The 22,850-nt window shown below is 47.8% G+C and overlaps 1 protein-coding gene and 1 long non-coding RNA gene across 15 annotated transcripts in view; one reads left to right on the top strand and one right to left on the bottom strand.

Annotated features, from left to right (window-relative positions):
* ATXN1 (ataxin 1) overlaps nt 1-18,302 on the bottom strand; it is a 415,607-nt gene extending 397,305 nt beyond the window's left edge. For 5 of the 14 annotated variants that reach the window (XM_045057079.1, XM_023253646.2, XM_023253652.2 and 2 more), the window contains exons 1-2: nt 18,081-18,301; nt 9,882-9,996 (exon numbers count right to left, since the gene is read on the bottom strand). The gene's annotated coding sequence lies outside the window, so the exon portion shown is untranslated. Of the gene's footprint in view, nt 1-9,881; nt 10,055-10,699; nt 10,747-16,812; nt 16,951-18,080 lie in introns of those variants that run through there. The other 9 variants (XM_045057078.1, XM_023253654.2, XM_045057080.1 and 6 more) reach the window with 5 other exon arrangements.
* A 415-nt stretch (nt 18,303-18,717) lies between these two features.
* Nucleotides 18,718-19,908, top strand: LOC109499549. The gene is made up of 2 exons (XR_002156857.3): nt 18,718-19,112; nt 19,238-19,908. It is a non-coding gene; the product is annotated as an uncharacterized LOC109499549 (long non-coding RNA).
* Nucleotides 19,909-22,850: the final 2,942 nt, after the last annotated feature.

Here is a 22,850-nt window from a genome sequence, read left to right as displayed (position 1 = left end):
CACCCCTGTTGCGATGGACAGAGCCACTCCAGCAAACTCTGTCCACAACTTTGTCCTCTAGACTCCATGCTGGTTCCACGGGTAAGTCATGGTATATCTTAATAGATGGAATCACATCCAGTTTGGATCCGAGAAACCCACATTATAGGGGAAATGCTTATATATTCATTGCAGGCCTGCGAGATCCCAAATGCCAAGAATTGGCGGGGGGAGGGGGGGGTCCTTGCTGTCACCGAGCTGGGAAAGAGAAGGACAAAGTGTTATGAAAGGGCTGGGAGAACAGGGTGCTGGGAGCACAGATTGTCAGCACATAACCTAGTCCCAGGGCTCCCTGGGGAAAAGACTCGGTTGAGACTTAGGAATTAGGGGAACTTAGCCAGAAAGACAGGAGTGAGCAGGCAGATGTCAAGGAAGGGGGCAGCATGACTAAAAGCTGGGACACAGGAGAGAAAGGTGCTTCTAGGCAAGCAATGCTGTGGGACTAAGAAGAAGTGAATGGGGGCAGCAGATGCGGGGGCTAGAGTCGAGCGAGGTCCCCCAGCTTGCAGCGCCAAGCTACAGGCTCTGGACTCATCCCGAGCGCCTCGAACAACCAGGGAGGAGAGAAGGAAAACAGATGCAAACAGACCTCTCGTTGGGAGAAACGTGCATCTCGGCTCCAGAGAGTTAAACGGGTTGGACCAGCACAAGAGGACATCTAGAGAGGCCACGTAGGGCATATATCACATCCCCGCCGAGCCACTAGCCCAAGTTCAGACCTTGAGACCAGACTTCCCAAAGCTTGATACCCAGAAAACCATTTGCAGCCACCTGCCCCAAGAGCTCTCTCCGGGGAAGAGTGGAAACAGGAAGGAAGCAGGGTAGCAGGGAGCCTCTCTAGTCTCCGGTGGACGAAAATCAGCCCTCCGACCAATGAGCCCCCTCCTCAGCATGGGGGCCTGTCGGCTAAATGAGCAAAAGGTTTGAAGAACCCCAACCCAGGATCTTTGATAATGGCTCTGTTTCACCAGGCCCAAAACTCCCGACTGACAGCTCAGGCCCAAGGGAGGGAGCACAGTTCCCAGCAGTGCCGCTGGCCGGCCGGTGCACGACATGAGCTCCCCTTCCAGGTGGCCCTGGGTTCGATCACAGAAGAGACGAGAGATGTCATATAAAAACTTGAACTTCTACACAAAGAAAAGTAATTCGATGGAAGGAAAAGAAAAGCAGACTGCAAAGATGGCCACAGAGGAAGGACCGACATCTACAACACATGAAGAGTTCATACACAGATTAGAAAACACCGAGACTGGGGCGCCTGGGTGGCTCAGTCGGTTGGGCGTCCGACTTCGGCTCAGGTCGTGATCTCGCAGCTTGCGAGTTCGAGCCCCGCATCGGGCTCTGTGCTGACGGCTCAGAGCCTGGAGCCTGTTTCCGATTCTGCGTCTCCCTCTCTCTCTGACCCTCCCCCGTTTATGCTCTGTCTCTCTCTGTCTCAAAAATAAATAAACGTAAAAAAAAGAAAGAAAGAAAACACCAAGACTTCCACTGGTTAACTGTGTAAAAGGAAATTAGTAAATTAACATATATGGAAATGAGTAAAGAAACATGCTCTCTCTGAGAGGGACCGAAGGAATACGAAGTTCAAAACCAAGAAGCCTGCTGAAGTATCCAAAAAAGAGCAGGTCCCACAGAAAATGAAATTGGAGCAAGACACATTCCTGTATCGTTAGTAACAATGCACACTGGTCCAGGCCTTCTAGAAAGCAACTCAGAGCCTCTCCCCCCAACGAAGGTAGTTTACCTTCTGCTGTGACTGCATCCCAAGTAACTACGTATGTGCACAAAGATATGCACAGCTGCTTTATAACAGTAAATAACTAGAAACAAGGCGGATGTCCACACATAATATGGAACTTCAATTAAGATAAAACAATTTGACAGAGCAGCACACGATCCTTGCCAGGGATCGCTGCAAAGTGTAGGTTACGAATGAGAATGTTTACGCTACATGAAAACAAAAGCAAAGCTGAGAAAAGTTATGTGTTAAATATAATCCAGAACGAGAAAACAACACATTGAGGTGAGGATGATTTATGAACCGGTGGGATAAAAGGGAACTTTTGCTTTTATTGGTTTTCTTTTATCGGTCCAACGTATATAGGCAATGGATGTTTAAAACGTAGTATTTCTATCAATAATCATGAAGGAGCAAACACCCTCTTCTGTGGAGCAGATCAAACCGTGGGGAACATCTGCCCGAAATGGGGTACTCAGACCTTCCCAAGTTTTAAAGGCCTGTGTGGGATTCAAATCCTGACCACGAGGGGGCTCAGAGGGGTTCCTGCTAGCCCGAGTACCTCCAAACACACAGCTCTTCCCTTTGCTTTCATTTCCCGCCCCCCCCCCCCCCAGTTATTAAATTCTATGCCTTTCTCTTCTTTCTTTTCATTATGCATTGAGATGCTACCATATGCAATATATGTGGGAAAATGCTCATTGGATCCTTCCAACAATCCTGTAAGATAGATGGCATCATCTTACATGCCCATTTTACAGATGAGGGCACTGAGGATCACAGATTTAAGCAATGTGGCCTGGCCCCCACACCTAAGGAGCCAGAGCCCAAACTCAAATCTCAACCTCCCTTTTTCCAAAGCCCTCGCTTGCAACCACCCTAAGAACTCTTTCTTCCCTGCCTCTCAGCCTGCGTAACAAACAAAACTACCCAAGGCTCTGCTGTGTCCCCTCTTCTCTTTGTTCTAGCTGCCTAAAGAAACTGGTTAAACTGTAACGAATCCAGAGGTATCCTATGAACTGCTTAGAAATTAACCAGTAAGATAAGGTAATGCGGCCCACACTGATTGGGAAAGCTGATGCAGAACAGAAAAGGAATTACCTTCAGACACAAGCCTGCACGTGCAGGTAAAACCCAAATGACATCCAAAGGAGTTCTACTCGCAACTCAAGAGCAGACTATGACCCTTGACATTACTGCAGAGAGAGCAGAGTTTTCTGCGCTCTGCCTGCAGAAACCAATTCCACAATCAGCTGAAAGTTTCTTTCCGTTCACAACGCAGCCCCCACTCCAGAAGCGGGGAAGCAAGAACAGTAAAAAGGAACAGAGGAAGTATCAAGGTATGAAACTAACATAGATAGGGTGACAAATGGTTGTAGGCACCACGTATGACTCATTCTATAAATAATGACGCGATAATCGCTAAAGATGTAAATTCTAATTAAATCCGAAACCTAACAAAGTCAAACAACAGCAAATGATGTTTGACAGAGCAAAGGTCTTAGGGGAGCCAAGAGGAAGAAATACAATGAAATCTATGCGGGGAACTGCCCAGCGTTAGAGAAGGGACCTGAGCCATCAGGTTGTTCACCGCCCTGTTACTGCAGATGGGGAAACTGAGGCCCAGCAAGGTAGATTGAGCATCCCAAGTCACCTTGGGGCAGGTCAGGAAACAGCGGCAACTCGGTCCCCTAACTAGCGGTCCTTCTGCCTTTCCCCGTACCACACGCACCCTGCCTTAGACTGGAAAGCCATTCCATTTCAAATCACATTTTTGAAAGAGCATTAAGCATTCTGTAAATATTAAGTTCCTTTTTAATAATTTTCAAACGCACAGGGGCACATTTTGAAAAGGGGCCTGGTTTTGATTTCTTTTGGAAAATTGCACACCGCTCGGCGTCTAACCTCGTATTGAGTGAAATATTAACAGGCCATATAATGGTTTCAGTGTTCCTTCAGCAAAGCTAAACAGAATTCAAAAAAACATATCCCCCAGGCCTACAGTGGAGTTTCTGGAGCACACATTAAACTCCACGCTCTGCTCTACAAGCCCATCACTGTTAAGTAACTCATCAGAAAATAAAGAGGGAATTACCAAAGGGGAATTGCCAAGCAATTAGTTCTCTGAAGCAGATGACATACTAGTGCTGGAGGGAGGAGCTTCTCGGTTAGTCATATGTCAGCGTCAGAGCCTCCTAATCTGTAAATAAAAATGCATCACGTATGATTACAGCTGGGATGTGGGCTGGGGCTGCCAGGCGAGTGCACGGATAGTAAATCCCAAGTCCTCTGCGTTCCGTGCATCTATAAAGCGAGAGACGTTGCCTCTCAAGGCATTTTTTTTAAGTCCCGTAATTTTCATTCAACGTAAGAAAGACAGACCGGTCTCCCCTAAGCGGGCTAAGACAAAAGTGATCTTTATCCTTTCTCTATCCTTCTGACGTGGGTCAGTTAAGATTCATCCACCTGTCCAGATGAGGAGAAAAAAATGAGAGATCGGGAGGGGCGCAGGCAGGAGGAGACAGGAGACCCGGGGCTTCCTGACGGCCACTCGGAGGAAAGCATGACCTCCTTTCACCGCCCCCCCCCCCGTTTTGCTCTTAGAGCTTACATCCAGTGCCAGCCCACCACCTAGCAAACTGCAGAGATGAATACTTTGTATCTGCCAAATCTTGCAAGCTGAGCCATGACCCAGGGAAGCTTTTGGAAGAGTCAAAAGTTCATCGTCTCACTGGGACTCTTGACGCTGAACCGCATTTGAAGCCCAGCTCAAGCCAATCCCCTGCGACACAGATAAGCCTGGTGCCACTGCCATCGCTCTTTTCAATTAATAATTATTCAAAGTGCGTAGGAACTTCAGGGAGGTATGAGGACGAGTGAAAAAAAGAACACGGTAACACCTCCAGGATGGCCTGGGGGCAACACTGAGCTGACAGGCCAGCATCCAAACATCCAAATGGAAGGCTCAGCACACAGGAACCCTTCCCTGACCTGGACCTCGTGGAAGATGCTACAGCCCTATCGTGATTTTTTAAATATTAAAGAGACGCCCTCCCTTCTAGACTCACTGTAAGCTTCTTACACACAGGGCTCAGGGCTTAAGAGTCAATGCATGGCTGCAGTTAAGAGTACAGGGTGGGGGGCGCCTGGGTGGCTCAGTCGGTTAAGCATCCGAGTCTTGATCTCAGTTCAGGTCATGATCTCACAGTTCGTGGGATCGAGCCCTGCATTAGGCTCTGTGCTAACAGCAAGAAGTCTGCTTGGGATAGTCTCTCCCTCCCCCGCCCTCTCTCCCTCTGTCTCTGTCGCACTCCCCGGCTTGCGCTGTCTCAAAATAAATCAATAAACTTAAAAACAAACAAAAAAAGAAGAGTACAGGGTGGAATCCAAGCATGACTTCACCACTTAACAGCTAATCAACCCTGGGCAGGTTACTTCTCCTCTCGGTGCCTTGATTTCCTCATTCACATAATGGATAGTAACAGTACCTACCTCCAAGGACTGCAGTAAGGATGAGATGAGTTAAGACACAGTAAGTGGGAATGGCTCACCATCTCTATATTTCTTTCAGAGCCCAGCTGGCATAATGCCTGTCACATATTAGATGCTCATTAAAGACGTGCAGACAGAATGATCTGCCCCTGAAGTGGTTTTCTCCAGCCCTCTCACTCCTGTCCTAACCTTCTTGTCTTTTATGGAAGGTAGGAAACTCACTGCCTCATTGTGAGCTAGTCTGGGGAATAGAGACAACCCATCTAAATAACTCAGGTCAAAGAAAAACATCTTGAATGATCCTCTAGTCTTCTCTAATTATATTAAAACCGACTTCCCACTAACAGAACTGCAACCAGATCATCTCCAGCCACGTCTTCTTAGCATCTTTTCATCCCGGAGTCAAAGCTCACTCGCTCTTTCTTCATTTTCTATCAAGTATAAATGGGAAGCCAAATTGCTCAGAAAGCTGTGCCTTGCGTGCGTGTGTGTGTGTGTGTGTGTGTCACATTTAGAAGAGTCCACATAAAGCCTCCCAGAAAGCCTTGAAAGTTACAAAACACACCCATATTAATGTGATTTATCAAACAAAGTACAGTAGATGACTTTCCAGGTGAACAAGTGCTCCAGAGCTGGGTGGATGGAGCAATGTGGTTTCCGCCTATCACATGAGATGAATAAATAAATCAACAGTGGGAAAGATAAAAAGAAATGCTGGAATTGTTCTTAGTACGTACAGGGCTTCACTGAAAATCTTAATAAAACTGTTTAGAGGAAAATAGAAGGGTGGTTTGTTTAAATGAAAAGAGATGCTGCATGCACTGAATTTCAAAAGCGGCATTCATTGTCATACACACATTAGATTTAGCTAAAATTAGCTCAGGTTTCTCTCTTTCTTTCTTTCCTTTCTTCCTTCCCTCTTTCTTTCCTTCCTTCCTTCCTTCCTTCCCTCCCTTCCCTTCCTTTCCTTCCCTCCCTCCCCTTCCCTCCTTCCTTCCTTCCTTCCTTCCTTCCTTTCTTAAGGTCTTAAAGGAAGAAAGGTTTGCACATGATTTCATTGAGCTGCAGTTCAGTCCTCGGCAAGGCATCTGAGATTCCAGGGAGAGGACCCCGTTATCCCCCCAGGCGCCCTCCAGCCTGTCACCAGCCTTCCCTTCCCCTCGGGTTTCAAGGCCAAGCACCCGAAGGCCGTGCTGCACCCACGTGCCGCTGCCTCCCGCCTCTTCCCACGTGCGCTTCACGCCTGCTGACGGCAGCCCCGAAACACGGCCCTCCTCGCTTCCCGCCTGGCGAACTTCCTGCAGGCGCAAGAACTCCCGATCGCAAAGTCGGCTCTGCGGCTGGCTCCTCCAAGCTTCTCTCCAGACCTGACCTCTCCCCGCAATTTTACCCCCGCCCTGTCTACAACGCAGACGCCCCCCCCCCCCCCCTGCACCTGGGCTTCAGCCAGAATGACCTCGTCAGTGACGTCCCAGGCACTTGCACGGGTCTTCCCCTGCTCCAGCCGCCTCTCCCCACAGAAATGCTGGCCAGCCTTCAAGAGCTGAACTCCGAGGAGCCCTCCTCCTCCCGGTCTTTCCTCGCCATCCCACTCGGCGTCACTGTGAACTCCTTCCATATCAGAACGTAACCCCGGTAAGGGCAAGACACCCCATTCTGCTTTCGTTAGGTCTTGCCGGGCATTTCTCCTCACCCCTACCTGACCACGAAGAAGGCAGCCTCGTTCTGGGAGCTCTTACTCGTTTTCATTCCCACAGCACCGGGTGGTAGTTTAAAAAAAGATGCAGTGAATGAATGAATGAATCATTTCTTTACACAGAGAGCGCCTGGGAACCAGCGAGGTCATAGCCAGCCGTATCACATGCACAAAGGAAGCAGAACCAGAAATACTTGCAGCCTAGGTTTTCATTAAAAAACAAAAACAACTTAATGAATATAACAGAATACCGCACGAATGGTACCGTGCCCCTTCTTGGGTTCAGCCATCAATTGTGACGATTATAAAGGGGCCGTTTTTTATGCAAAATGTTTAGATAATGCTTCTAAGCTTCCTTTCAATGCAATCACAGAAAATGTCAGCCGCTTAAAACTCAAGGTGACTCTGCACTATGTTGGTAATACAATACGTATTCATAAGACACTTGGACTTGCTTAATATACTATAAAAACCTCGGTGTCTTCTCAGCTGCACATACTGACCCAAGAGCTAGGACTTTCTGATGCCCGTTTTTTTTTTTTTCCACAATAAAATTCTCTTGTAAACATCGCACATTAAAAAAAAAAATGTGCGTGTGTTTTAACCACGTATGCAATCAAACTACTTCTCCCCAAAACTTGAAGGTGAGGATTCTCTGCCTAGCATATCAAATGATAATACCCCAAAGAGATAAAGGAGTGGTGAGGCATCTCACCCCTTTCCATGCAGCTGACACTTGCAGACCTTAAGAGGCTTAGCTTTGCACGTAACTCTGGGGGGGAGGGGTATTCTATTATTCTATTATTCTATTTCCTTTGAAACAACCCCTCCCTGGACCGCAGCCAATAAAATGCAAAGGACCCCGTTGGTATTTCTCAAGGATACAGTGTTTGGGATAACTGCCTCCCTCCTCTGCCCCATCCCCCAAGAGGACCTTACTGACGACCCTTTCTGCGACTCAGGTTTTCGTTCATTTTTACTCAGACCACAAACCACTCCATCTGTGCACGCAACTTCTCAGTTCACCCTGCAACAATATAAAAACAATACGTGTGCATTCTATCGCAGCAACAGGGTGGGGCTGACACAAAATTCAGAAAAATAAATAAAAGGCTCGTTTGCTTTACAAAGCTGCAAATGTCTACAGCGTTGGTCCAAAGATCAAGGTACAAGTGTATTTACTTGTTCCTAGTCATGTAAGGTCCAGGAGCAACCACCAGAAAACAAGAACATTACAATCATTCTGTCGAGAGAAAAGTTACACGATCACAAAGATAAAACTTATGTGCAGAGCTCGCTTCGGCAGCACGTATGCAAAGACAACTTAGGTTCACAGATCACAAACCATAAGCTAGGCACTATCCTACCCAGCAAATGCGTATTTCATTCCATTCTTACAGCAGCCCTAGAAAACAGTTCTAATCTTATCTCCACCTTATACACGAAGACACTGAGGCACAGAAAGGTTCTAGGGCTTTCCAGGACACAATAGCGGTTCCACAGGCAGGCAGGCTGCTTCTGGAGCCGGTGCCCTTATCCCAGATGCCACAGAATTTATCCGCAGCTTAAAAACTGGATCTTAGGTGTAGAGGGGGGAGCTCTTTATTTAAAGAAAGCTGGTGAATCATTTTCTTTTCTAATTATTTTTAACGTTTATTTATTTTTGAGACAGACAGAGAGAGAGAGACAGAGAGAGAGAGAGAGAGAGAGCGTGAGCATGGAAGGGGCAGAGAGAGAGGGAGACACAGAATCCGAAGCAGGCTCCGGGCTCCGAGCTGTCAGCACAGAGCCCGACGCGGGGCTCGACCTCACAAACCGTGAGATCATGACCTGAGCCCAAGTCGGGCACTTAACCGACAAAGCCACCCAGGTGTTCCTGGTGAATCATTTTTAGAATGAACATTTTGGTACAGCAAATATCCGCCTCCTAACAAATCGGTTGCACATCCAGATTTGGATACGTGAGGTATATAGGAACAACACACCCGCGTCCTGCCTGGTAAGCAAATGGCACGTGACCGGGAAGAGCTGCCCAGAGACCACCTCGTCCAGAAGTTCTCAAACATGCAGAGCATCACTATGATTCCGAGAGACCACTGAGGTTCATTTGGATTCAGGAGGTGGAGCCCCAATCCTTCCCCCCCCCCCCCTTTTTAAACCCTCCAGGTGATTCCGTTGCCCAGCCAGGCTTGGGAACCTCTGAAAGAGTCCAGCAGGACTGTTCCCAAAGTAAACAGACAGAGGAGATCTATGTCATAATCTCCTTCAGTTGCACCCACCAGTGCTCTCAAAGCCCTGTTGCCCCAACTTCTGTCTAACTTCCACGTCTCCCGATTTTGTTTAGGCAGGATCCTCTTGTCCTCTCTTCAATAGAGAACCATGAGTCATCCACGCTGTTTACACCCTGCGTCGGCATGACTCTCCAGGCCAGAAAAATTTACTGTACGTGAGGCAATCAGGAAGTTGTAAAATCCAAACAGACACAAAGAAATTCAAGATTCGACAAATCCTGGCTGCCGCTGAACAAATGGGCCTCTGTCTCCCCACACCTGAATCGCTGTACCACGAAAACCGTGACTTAAGGTAACAGTTGGGTAGAAAAACAGTCTCACCGCATTATGGAAAGGGGACGACAAAGACGATGGGACTCAAGCCTACCACACAACGGTCAAGCAACCGGCTCCAACTCAAACGTGGACTTCTTCAGGAACCACATGAATCAAACCAACAGGAGAGATATTGAAGCCAAGTTTTTAAAAAGTCTCGTGGCAATTTCTCAACCTCCCTCTGGATCTGGTGTGCAAAGGCAGTTGCGGCAAACAGTCTACAGCGTGCAAAAGCGTGGGTACTAGGTGACCTTCCGGGTCAGACCTTATCCTCAGATGGTACCTAGATGAGCGAAGCAAAAACTCTCACCTGACACGGGATGCACTTCCCTTGAGTGGCCGTGGAGCAGGAGACGGTCTTACAAGGATGACACACAGATCCCCGGCTTGCACCGACCGGCCTGGCGACTTTCTGCACGATGCTCCTGCGGTGGTCGAGGGGGTGCGGGAGAAGAAATCCACAATGAGAAGCAGAACAGACGGCTTCAAAAAAAAAACAGTTCCACCTTAAACTGTCTGTACACCGAAACCCAGACCCTCAAGGACATCAAATGTTTGCATTTTCGTGTTATGGAAACTACGGCTACCAGCCAGTCCAAAAGGCAGGTCTGGTTTTATCCAACAGGGCTCGGAGGGAGGCCAACCCACAAAAAGGTCATCCCTTCAATCAAATTAAGAGCTTGGTCGCCCCGTTTGAGCCACGAACTGGCATTCTTTTCTCTAACGATCCTAACCAATCATCTGATAAATACATGCTGGTCATCACAGCGATAACTGGTGAAATGGGCATGAATTGAATAGTAATCGAGCCGAAGTCTAATTTTAATATGGCATATATTACTATCAACATGCAACTAGAAGGGCAGTCATGGGACAGCACAGTCATCAGCATACTGGTCTAATGGGATAGAAAAATGTATCAAGTGCAGAAAACACTGTAAAAGTATGCAGTGTTCCGCGAGACCTTCCGCTGAACTTGAAATTATTTACTTATTGACTATAGGTCTATTTCATTTTCACGTTGCCACAAATGCCTTGCGCATGGTTAAGTAAAAATTAATCCACCGTATAATGAATGAGTGAATGTGTGAATGGATGAATGAAAGAATGAATGAATCTTCCATATACCTTTCCATCAGGGAGCCTGGTGCTTGTAGTTTTTGTGAGGTAAAGACCTAAGCATAGAAATGGAAGAAGTTGAGGACTTGATCTGCTCACAGAGTTTTCAGCCCTATGAAAATACTGTTTTCAAATACTGATCATCCCCAACGGTCCACATTAAGTAGAAAGAATCAGTAGCACAGTTGTAAACTAACCCCCAAACTGGTCATTGCTGGGCAGACTTTCCCTCTCTGATTAGCTGTTTGGGCTAATTTTAAATTTAGTTTGGGTTTCCTAAGCCCACGCCAGGTAACAGAAGTAGGGAGAAAGCCCAGGATTATATTGGATGTCAGAAAGAAACTATTCTGGAGTTATGAATACAATCTCCAACGTGAATAATCCGTAAACAGGTAAATGAGCCAATTATCCTTGGATGGCAACACATCTCGGTAGCCATGACTATTCTCATCCACACACACTCACTATTTTTAAGAGGACGGCCCAGCTGGAAAGGAAACTAATCTCGATCGCTTTCCAACACGTTTCAAAGTAACGAACAGTAGCCAAAGCGTTCTTCCTTCTAACCAGGCCGTTCACCAAGTATTTATTTAGGCGTCTATTGCACGCCCCGGACTAATAATGCAAAAGAAGTTTTCTAGCCATTGGTTTCTCCACACGTAATCCGTGAGTGCAGAGAAAAAGTAGGTAAGCTGTTCTAGATTCCAGTATCTTTGAAATCCTTACAAGACTCCACTAAGTCTGTCCCTCCACCAAGAAGCCTGCTGCGTGACACATATAAATGGTGGCCAAGTTAAAGAGAAGCTCACCAAATTCGATTTCCTCTTACACAGTACCTGCTTTCTTGTTTCTTTCTAGTAACCTCTCAAATGAAGCATCAACCTACTGGACAATCATTTCTGAGCAAGACGCAGGCACCGTGGATTTGCAGAGAGCACTCGCTTGACGAGCTAACAGTCAGTGTTTGCTGGTGTATCTGTGTGTGTGCACACAGTCCTATTTACATATCACCCGGCAGATAAGGTTTTATAGAGTCCAAATTACAGTCTCCTCCTATTCTGCTGAAGTGCACAGAACAGTCAAACATGATGCAAAGGCTGTAAAATATTAATTTACCCTCACACTGGTATGCCTACTTCTTTCCCAGGTATTTGTGGTGCTGCACCAGTTAGAGTAATTAACAGAGTTAACATAACTTGCTGTTCCCTCAGAGGGAAGAAACACAAGAACAACAGCGAGGCAGGGTGGATTCACTGCAAAAACATACAAACAAGATGCGAAAAATAATAAATAAAGAAATAACCTATAGCATGTTTTCTACAACACACACACTAAAAATAGAATCCTTCGTATTTCAAAAGCACAGCAGAACCACCTAACACAGTTCCGTGAATAGCGGAAGACTGCTAAGAAAGATGGCCTGAATAAAACTGATGTGATAGTAAAGAAGAAATAATATATAAATAAATAAGAGTTCCTCTTAGCCTGAATCAAAAGAGCCTGATCAGGGGAACCTCTGCCCCCTTAAGTCTCAAATTCTGATTACACTACAATGAATTTTCTGACAAGTCATTTTCAGGTAGGATATATCATTTTTGCTTGCATTATGGCAATTACCACTGCATTTTCATTACTCCGCAAATGATATGCATTAAAAGTTATAGAAAAATCAATGAGACGTTTCTGCTAACATCGAACGTATCAAAGAAAATACAATGCTTGTCGCTCTTTTGTCTGCGATAGTTCTAAACGTGTTATAGTACATTTGGGATGCTAATCTGCACTACAAACATTGATAATACACTAGCCTGACAAGTTCATGTCTATCAGGATTACAAAACATATTACTACACTGATAAAGACAACAATACATCATTTATGAAACAGGGATAAGATTTTACAAACGGCCTCCACAAACAAAGATTATTTACCTAAAATCTTTTTCTTATACATATTTCTTCAAAACCCTGATCCAATTACAACTCTTTCAGCCAACATTTAAAAATATTCTCCAGGGGCACCAGGGTGGCTCAGCTGGCAACGGGTCGGACTACGGGTTTCAGCTCAGGTCATTATCCCACGCTTCCTGGGTTCAACCCCCGCATCGGTCTCCACACTGTCAGTGCACAGCCTGCTTGGAATTCTCTCTCTCTCCTCCTCTCACTGCCCCTCCTCTGCTTGTGCTCTCTCCCTCTGTCTCTCTTTCTCTCCCTCTCTCTCAAAATAAATAAATAAACTTAAAAAAAAATTTAATTCTCTACATCAGCAATCAGCATGCTCACTATTATATCATCCCTTAAAGAAATTTTCAATGAGCATTTTATTGAGCTGAATTCGATGAAACTAAAATGTGAACAGCAGAATTGCGGACTGCAAAATTCATTCTTAAAACTGAGCAGTCCTGTGGGTAATGCCCTAGGACAGAAATTACGATCTCTGCTGAGATTTCTACAATTCATTTATTTTCAATGCTTTTAACAAAATAAGGAGGGCCTGCTTCTGGTAACCTTGAAAGTATGACCGGAATTAAATCCATTCTTTGAAGCAGTTAAGCTTGTATATATCTGAATCTCTCACAGAAGCCAATCATTCAAATTACTGAGTAACTCTGAAAAGAAAAAGCAACGGAAATCAAATTAGTTAGGGCCACCCCAAAAATGATATCCTGTCTCTCGCCCTATGCCCCATCACATACGCAAGATTTTTAAGTTGTTCAGAGTCTAAACCATGTTGTTACATACACACAACAGTAGTTGAAAGAATTAACATTCACCCCTACACTCATTTCCAGGGTTTTCATAAAATACGTTTATTGACTAACTTCTCCCAGGAAACAAAATGAGCCGCTGTTACAGTGTGTTAGTAATCAGCCAACTGTCATCCAAGGTAACTGCAAAAGTAAAATCCACTTGACATTTCAGAATGGAAATAAATAAATAAATAAATAAATAAATAAATAAATAAATAAATAAAGGCATATTACACAAAAGGAATGTAAGTCCTTATACTCTACAATGACAATAAATACTGGACTCACTGAAATGTGTTTACCAATGTTTCACTACTCTCATAAGGCTGGCCTTGCCCAAGACTCACAGCCACTGAAATGTAAGGCCATCTACAGGCACTTGATATATAATCTGGTGGTTAAAGAGTTTGTCTTGAATCTTTCTTCAAGACTGAAAGACAATTCAGAGGCCCGGGAGCCTAGCTATAATATTTCCGACAAAGTATCACTTCTGTTACCCAAACCCTCTTAAAACGAAATCCAGACAGGAAAATATTGACTTTCACAGTTCCCAATCAACCAACACTTTTCATACTTATTTTAGCATTCAAAAATGCATTCACATTTTACTGCAAGTGAAGAGATCTTCTGTATGCTGCAAATATAACCTAGGGCCTCCAAAGCATGTAAAACTCAAACTTCTGGACCTTATTTCATATCCTTGCTTCCCATCTATTTACAGCCTAGAAAAAAAATAGCTCCTTTTAACTTAACCACAGCAACACTTGATCTGAACAGGCCACAATCAAGTTACCCAGGGCATAAACCCACTAAACGGGGAGAGAGCCGTAAACCTCCCCCCCCCCCCCCCCCGCCCCGGGGGAATGAATCCTACCCCAGGGGAAAGTAAGGGTTTACCAATTTAGCTATGGGGCTGTAAAACTCTAAACCCACTGGCAGGATCACAACCAAATCAAGACACTATTATTCTCAATTACTTTTTCTTCCAAACAGCAGGATTATTAAAATATTCCCGCTTAGGTGGATTTCCTGAGGAACAGAAAGCTTCAGCAACCAAAGCTACTTTTCTTTCCTTTTTCTCTGTTACTCTTCTCTGCCTAGCGGACTTAATGAGGTAGTGTCCTAATGCAAAGAGTAAACTACTGCTCTCTGAATTATTAAACGCTCATTAAATTATATCTCAAAATACAGTACAAGCTGTTTATTGTGCAAAAGCACCCCCCGTGGTCAGTCTACTAGCTACAGGCCTGTATCATCTCTCACCGGAGAGAAAAACCTTTGAACTTACTATCACAGATGTAAAAGATGCTGGATGGCTAAGAGGTCCAAATTAAAAATGTATACATTCAAAAAAAAATGCATCCATTCAGAATGGCTCCGGCAGTCAGTACCATTTCTTGTTATTATAATGGCTCTTCTAACAGTAAAGTTCTGAAATGTGACAATGTGGGTGTGCTTCCTAAATCAATCACTTGTGCAGAGTTAAATCCTTCAGAAAACCAGTCCTGTAGGTGCTTTCACACCTGAAGGGGTTAAGGGCCTGCCAGGCCAAAGGCACCAGACTGCAAAAGAAATGTTGCTTTAGAAACTCTGGAAGGTTTCTCACAAGTACCAAATACTTGTTGATCTGTTCACAATAAACATCAGCAGGAGTGCCAGGTTCCTTTCACTGTCTGGGGAGATGCATTTCCATCCTGCACCGGGCAAGAACAGCTTGTTGGTCTCCTTTATAAAAGTTGAGTAGCTTAGAAGCCTCATTCAGTGTCGCCCGTCCAAAGGGCTGAAAGCAGCAGCGACTGAAATAGTGAAGCCTCTCCTCTGACTTGAGCAGCACAAATACTGGGCATAAAACACTTGGAGTATAGTCCAGGCACAAGACAAACCCACCTGAATGGACGAGGAACACTGTCTGTTGCCATGGCAGCCCGATCTAATTACAGGAGTGATCAGGGCCGGAGTAAGTGCAGGGAAAACCTATACCGCTGACACGTATCTACATGATGAGAAAGACAGGCGGGCGGGAGGTTCAGGGGAGCCCTTCAACCTCTGCGGGTCCTAGAAGGTGGCTTTCAAGCCCATTTGTCTGCGGAGCTGCTAAAATATTGACTGATGCATGCACAGTTGGAGGGCAATCAGAGGAGATTAAATGCCACAGCATTAGCTCTTGTGGTGCAATTCCCTTCCAAGAGTTCATGTGCAGGATTTTCTCAACCTTCTCTTGGGTGGTTTCCTCAAACATAGGCTTCATGCCACACTCAAAAAAAAAAAAAAAAAAAGCCCAAGTATCAAACTACAAATACACCACAGGGTGGGCTTAACGGGGGCTTCTAGGAACTGCAGGGCTCCTTCCAAACAGAAAAGGCTTAACCAACACCGTCGGAAAAGTAAGGGGCTGTGCCTAAAAATAACCATCAAGTAACTACCCACTGCTCTGTACGATATGTAACGACAATGTTTAAATATTAAGAACAGCCTGCATTACAAAACACAAATGTCATTGAGATGTGACTACTAGATTGCCAAAGGAGGAACTTATTTGCATATACACATTCCCGTGCACGTAGGAAAGGATGTGCAGGGCGTATGCCACTCTAAGCCAGTAGTTTTTATTCTGTGGGCGCAATAGGGTCTTCCAATTTTTGCTAATTGTATCTTGTGGCTCGCACAGGGAAGCTCAGAATCTCTTCGGGGACAGCACCAGTTTGGAGGAGTCCCTACTGCACAGCATACGGTAAACAAAATAAAAATAGCTTGCCGTTCTCGTTAGCCACATCGCGCATTATATAACCAGCTTCCGACTGGCTTTTTTTTTTTTCTTTGCCCTTACTACTCTTCAGCAATTTCTCAATCTCCCGAAGTATTTATATTACCCTCTTATCTGCAGGATTATATACTAAGAAAGCAAAACAAAACGGCCACGGGGTTGAACCGGACCCCACGGTCCTTGGACACTGAATTTTTTTTTTTTTTTTGGTTTTGTTTTGCTTTCTGGCAAGATCTCCACCACCACCCTACTTCCACCCCCCACTAAGGTCCTCGCTCAGTCTCCCTAGAAAAACCTGAATTGTTCCATCGCTCCCAGTCAGCCCCCTACGTGGTCGGAAATAAAATGAAAGCACAAGCCCCGGAGTTTAGGAAGGAGGCCTGAGGGCTGGGGGTGGGGTGGGGTGGGGTGGGGGTAGGGCTGGGGAGGGGTCGGGGCGCCGCAGAGTCAGCCAAGTGGCCACCGAGGGGCCGCTCCCCACCGCGACGGGCCTCGCCGCCCCCCTTCCGCGCGCGCGCACGCACACACACACACACACACACACACACTCACTCACACACGCACGCACTCACTCACTCACACTCACGCCGCGCTCCGCCGCCGCCTCACCTCTCGCTCCGCCCGGCCGGCCCCTTCCCTGCCCCCTGCGGGACCGGCCTGCTCGCAGCGCTGGAACCACGTAGGAGGCGGCGGCGGCGGCGGCCGCGGGAGTGGCGGAGTCTCCGGCCCGGCCCAGAGTGAGCGAGCAGCGGGGCTCCAGGGCGCATCCCAATCCCCGCAGCGCCTCCTCCGCCGCCGCCGCCTCCTCCTTCCCCTCCTCCTGGCTTCATTCACCCTCCCAGCAGCCGCGCAGCCGCTCACTCCCGGCGCCGGCGGGGCAGCGCCCGCCGCCGCTCCTCCGCTCCTGCCGCGCGGGCGCTGGCGGGGGCGCCGGCTCCGGGCTGGGGCGCTCGCGGGCTCGCGGCTCCGGGCGGCGGCCGCCGCACATGATCAGGAAGCGGCCGCACCAACAGGGCGGCGGTGGCGGCGGCGGCGGCGGCGGCGGCGGCGGCGGCAGCAGGGCCGCCGCCGCCACTCCAGCCGCGCGCCCGGCACCCGCGCGTCGGCTTCCCCCCGCGCCCACCCCTCCGCGCCCCCCGCGCTCCCACCGCCCGGCGCCCGGCCGCGCGCAGAGTCCCGGCCCGTAGCCGCGCACCCGGCGAGGCCAGCCTCCGCCAGGGAGACCCCCCGCCCCGGGCTCCGAGGCCCGGGCGGCCACCCGCGGCGGGGGAGGGGGGAGCCCAACCCTACTGCAGACCCACTCGCTCCGCCGCCCTCCGAGGGGAGAGGGCTGGGGAGGGTGCGGCGGGAGAGGAGGGCAGCGCGACCCCCGGCCGCCGCCGCCGCCGCCGCCGCCTACCCCTACGCCACCTCGAGGGAGGGGGACACGGTTCTCCGCACTCGCGGCCGGACCAGCAGCCGCCGGAGCGGGGCGCCGCCGCCGCTCTCCCCGCCCGCGCCCGCGCCCGCACCCCCAACCCGGGCGCGCCCCCTCGCCTGGCGGGCGCCCACCGGCCCGGCAGCCCCCTGCCGTCAGTCCCTGCGCCCCGAGCGGGGGTGTCGGCCCGGGAGGCTGGAGCGGGAGAAGGTTGTATGTACACACACACACACACACACACACACACACAACACAACACAACACGACGCGTCGATTTCCCTTCGCTCCTCTTCCAGCTGTTTTCTGTGCCGGCGACTGGGGTTTGGGGTTTGTTTGCTGGTTGTTGCTTTTGCCCCTCTCGGGAGAGCAGCGGTAGGGGTAAAATTTTAATCTAAATAAGGGGCGAAGGGAATGGGGGAGGGGGGAGAAAGAATCAGAGGAGAAAAAAATAGCCACTTACTGTAAAGTGTAAATGGATCTGGGGTTGCGTGGGGAAGGGGGGGCAGAGGGAGAGAAACAGTGTCTTGCGGCTGCTGTAGCTCTGGTGGCTGCTCCGCGGGGCTCGTTTTGGATCCCCCTGCAGTGAAACAGGTCCTGTACGGCTCCGCCACTGTAGTAGAAATGATGTCTGCGGTATACTCTGCTCTCTCCTCCTCCTCCTCCTCCTCCTCCTCCTCCTCCTCCTCCTCCTCCTCCTCGTCCTCCTCCTCCTCGTCCTCCTCCTCCTCCTCCTCCCCCCCCTGCTCCCCTCCCCTCCCTCCTCCCTCCGCCCGTCCGCCCTCCCTCCCTCGCGCTCTCTCGCGCTCGCTCGCTCGCTCGCTCCAGTATGTAAATGTGTAATAGAAGCCAAATATGGAGCAGTTGGCTGCCGCCGCCGCAGCTCAAGGATCCGACTTGGGGGTGGGGGGGGCACCCTCTGGCGGGCGGCAGGGCGAGCCGCTCGGAGCACCGAGAGCGCACGGCGCGGCGGCCGGCCGGCCGGCGCCCTTAACCCTTGGCTGCGCGCTGCCGGGGCTCCGCGGCCCCCCGGGAGGCGGCGCGTGGCCCGAACCGGCTCGGCAGCTGGGGGGGAGGGGAAGGGGGGCGGGGGGGGGCGACTCAGGCCGGAGGGGACGCTTCTTCCAGGTTTGGGAAAGGGGCGGGGAGCTGAAGCGATGAGGTAATTTTAGCGGTGACCGGTCGGTCCTCGCGCGCCTCCCCGGGCCCCTGCACCTAGTTGGAGGGGACCGAGCGACCGCGGGGTGCAACTCGGGGCGCCCAGGAGGACTCTCCGAGGGGTGTCGGGCTTCAGCTCCGAGCCAGCGAAGTACCCCAGGGGGAGGAATGGGGGGGGGGCGAGTCTGATCCCGACGTGCCCTTCGTCCCAGGCGCGCCGGGAATCGTCCAAGAGGACTAACTCGGATCGCCGTGCACGTTAGCCCTCCAAGCCGGTTTCGTTCCGGAACCAGGACCACGGGGCTGCGGGGATTGCCTCGGCGTGCAACTCAGGAAAGTTTGAAGGGTCCCCTCCCCCGCATGTGCACCGTCACCTTCCCTGCCAGGGAAAGCGGGTGCCCTCCCTGCCACCCCCCCTCCCCCCACACACACACACCGCCACCTCCTCTTCGTTTTCTGCAGGTCTGCAAATCTGCCCTGGGTACTGGAGTACCCAGCTCCCGCCTTGGAAGACGACCCGCGCGCTCCACTCGCAGCTAATTCGGGATCATTAATTTAATCGGAAATGAGGTAACCAGCGCAGGAGATACAGAAAGCAAACCGAGCATCAAATGGCAGTTCTGGTGAATCCACGCTGAAGAACTTCCTCTGCGCTCAATTTTCAAGCGCGGTTCTCAACTGCCCACCACCCCGCCCCCTCCGCGTGTACCACCGCTGGGTGCTAGCATCCCGGGGAGGAAATCTTATGTGGAAGGGTGCGCCTTGCCAACAGGTGTGGCACCTGGAGGAAGAGAAGGCACATCCATGCGGAAGGGAGCTCGGTGCGGCGTTCTCCCTGCTGCAGATAATTCTGGAAGACCAGTAGGTGTCGGGGCAGCATTTGACCTCTTTCAGGTGCTTAGAACCAAGTGTCTAGAAACACGATCTTTCCACGTAAGTTTCTCTCTGCAAGCCACCACTATTGACTGTGAGCTGTATCTGAGAAACCTTTGGCTGAGTTTGCTTATGACCTAACGGTTAGTCACCAACCGAAGCAGGGTACAGAATCACCCAGAGAAATGTGTCAGCTTTGAAACAACTGTATCGTAGAGCCAACGTGCTCCAGAAATAAAAAATAAGCCTGCTAACAACTAGGAAGGTGTGGAGCCCCGGAAATAATTCTTTTCTCGCATTTTGAAATATCATGCACATATACGTGGCTATTTAAATAAGACTACTGTTCACTCTTACTCGTTTCTACAACTTTTTCTTTTTCTTTTTTTTTTTTTTTTTTCCATTTAAAAAGCAATGCTTGTTACAGTTTAAACCCCAGGTTGGTCTAAAGTGGCATTGTTGGTCTCATTACAGCCTCTAGTGGACAGTTAAAATCAGTTTCCTGAAAAGGCTCTTCCTGGTGTTTTGTTGTTGACAAGCATTGTCAAGGTGAAGGCTAATATCTCAGAACGTGAGTGGGGAGTAGCTCCTCCCTCCCCCTGCTTGGCCGAGTGGGCTCCTGAAAGGATCAGAAGCAGTTGGTTCAGCACCGAAGAGACGTATGCTTTGTGCTGCAGGTATATAATTATTACTGGCCTGCGAATAAACAGAGAGCTTCTGCTCCCCTTTTCTGTTTGAGACAGCTTTCATAAAAACTAACTTCATCTAAAATATTTTTGTAACAGAAAATATTGGTTGCCATGTTTTTGGCTTAGCCGAGGTGTTTTTATTCTGACTGCCCGATCCACCTCCACTCTATTTTTAGACATCTTCCATTGAGAGTATTTTCAGCCAAAAAACAGCTAATATTTTAATTATTACATTGACACAGGCAGTTAATTTAAGTTATTTTAACAACCTTAAACAAATTAAAACACATAACTCAGATTAGAGTTAGTCAATTAATTTAAATGTTCCCTTAAGGAGGCTAAATATGTATATTACCCAAACAGTAAAGACAATTAATAAGAAATGTGTCATTTCCTTTCTTAGCCATTAAGATTAAAGCCATAAACTGCCACGAAAGTCTGTAACTGTTCCTTCCTGCGAGGTCTCGCTTAAATGGTATTCTCGCGATACAGTTTCATTACCTTTAGTGTTGAAACGTTTTCTTTTCAGACGGCCAACAATCACAAACAACTGACTCTTTATAAACAAGATTTTCTGATGGAGATAAAGCCTCAGGGAAAGAGCAGGGCTTTCAAGAAGTTAGTAGCAAGTATAGGCTACTATGGTCCTGTTCATCTACCTGCTATTGTATTCATATAAGCTTAAGTCACATTTCAAAATTAAAGGAAATCGAGAGATAAGGCCTGCTGAGCCTTACCCCTACTCTGTGTTCTGCGTTGCTCAAACACCGTGGAAAATCATTTTTATCCCCTATATCTACTTCGTTGTTTTGATAGTATCTACTTTTGAGGGCTATTGGGTAAATACGATATCCTATAATTATGTATTACATTTTGCTTCGAAAAGCCTCATCTTCAGAGCCGTGGCAGCATCCGGGAGCTTTTTGGAAATTCAGTACGAGAGTTCCACCCCAGACCTACTGAATTGCAATCTGCCTTTTAACCAGCAACCCTGATGATTCCTAAGCACAGTGTAGTATGAAGAATGCCGTCTGTACCACAGGGCTCTGTCTAGGTGAATTGGCCCACAGACGCAGAACATAATTCTTCTATTTATTCCTCTTTTGTTCCCTCCCCTTTTAACTAATTTGCACTTTTTAACGAAACATTAGTACGTTTAATGCTTTGGCCAAATGGTACCGTATTTCAGAAAAGCCCCAATTGAATGCAAACGTCTGCATGATCATTGCCAAGTGGATACTCTGAGGAGTGTCCTGGGGTCTTGAATGTGAAGGTTTTCTTCACGGCAGCAGAGGGAGCACAAGAGTGCTTAATAAAACAAGCATACAAGCCCTCCAAATGGTAAAGGATTTTAAAGCGTAGTATATGTTTTCATCAGAAGTAGCCTCTTCCATAGTTCATAACAAAACAAAGCCAAGCAAACGCAAACAGCTTACCAGGTTATAACAACTAAATAATTGAACAGGCGGGAAGTTAAATAGAATACAGATACACTTATTTTGAGTTTGAGACTTCGTTTTTTTTTTTTAAAGTGGACTTCAAAAGTCATACCTCGAAAAATTCCCCTTGCTTTTCTCCAGTCAAAAATAAAGATAAACATGACCATTTCACAATATATGCAACTCAAACCATCATGTGGTACCCCTTAAACTTACACACTGATGTATGTCAATTACTTCTCCGTAAAACTAGGGAAAAAATAGTGCGATACAGAATAAGGTAACTCTAAGAATAGCTCCTGTTTGTTTTAAAAACGTCCGTTAACCCAACACTACTTCAGATAAATCGGTTTCATCCCGGAGGCAAATATGTTGGTAAAAGGATGTGCGCTTTTCACCATGTTTTACTCTCACAGTAATTTGGGGAGGGGACTATCCTTAATGTTTGCACTGGTGAGTACTTACATTTCAATTACATCTATACAGCATTTCATACGTCCCACAGCCTTCTGTGTCGCATCTTCAAACACTCCTGGGCGGTGGATAAGACATGAGAAAGCCAAGCCTCAATAAAGTTGTGGAAACAGCTTGTGCTTTCGTGGCGTTGGTCATTTAATTGCTCTAATGATCCACTGAGGTGTTCAGAAAGAAGGGAGAACACAGAGACATTAAAGATCTGGCAGCATGTTTTTTGTAGTTTTAAAGTTTTTCCCAAGTTACTAGATAGTGAATATTTAATAGGTGAATATTTAAATAAGACACTTATGAACAGAGGCTCTGTCTTAATTCTCTAGCTGCTTTTTATGTATTTATCATTCATTTGCCTGGCAGTGATTTATTGCACATCTACAATAATCAGGCCCTATATATGAGAATATAGATGAGTAAGAAATCTCTGTCTGCAAGGAATTCCCACCATGACAAGTCTTATCTTTTGAAACTGTCCATTTTTACCACGATGAAACGTCACGTCTCAGAGTCAACTGGTCCACCACCTCCCCGCATCATTATACTCGTCAGACTTACAAATGTGAGAATCAAATACTAAAGTCTTAAAAATTTGGCAAAGGGGGA

The sequence above is a fragment of the Felis catus genome, chromosome B2, assembly GCF_018350175.1.
Source record: "Felis catus isolate Fca126 chromosome B2, F.catus_Fca126_mat1.0, whole genome shotgun sequence".
In the NCBI taxonomy this organism is placed as follows: domain Eukaryota; kingdom Metazoa; phylum Chordata; class Mammalia; order Carnivora; family Felidae; genus Felis; species Felis catus.
The sequence above is the reverse complement of the archived record's forward strand: the minus strand, read 5'-3'. Positions and strand labels throughout refer to the sequence as shown.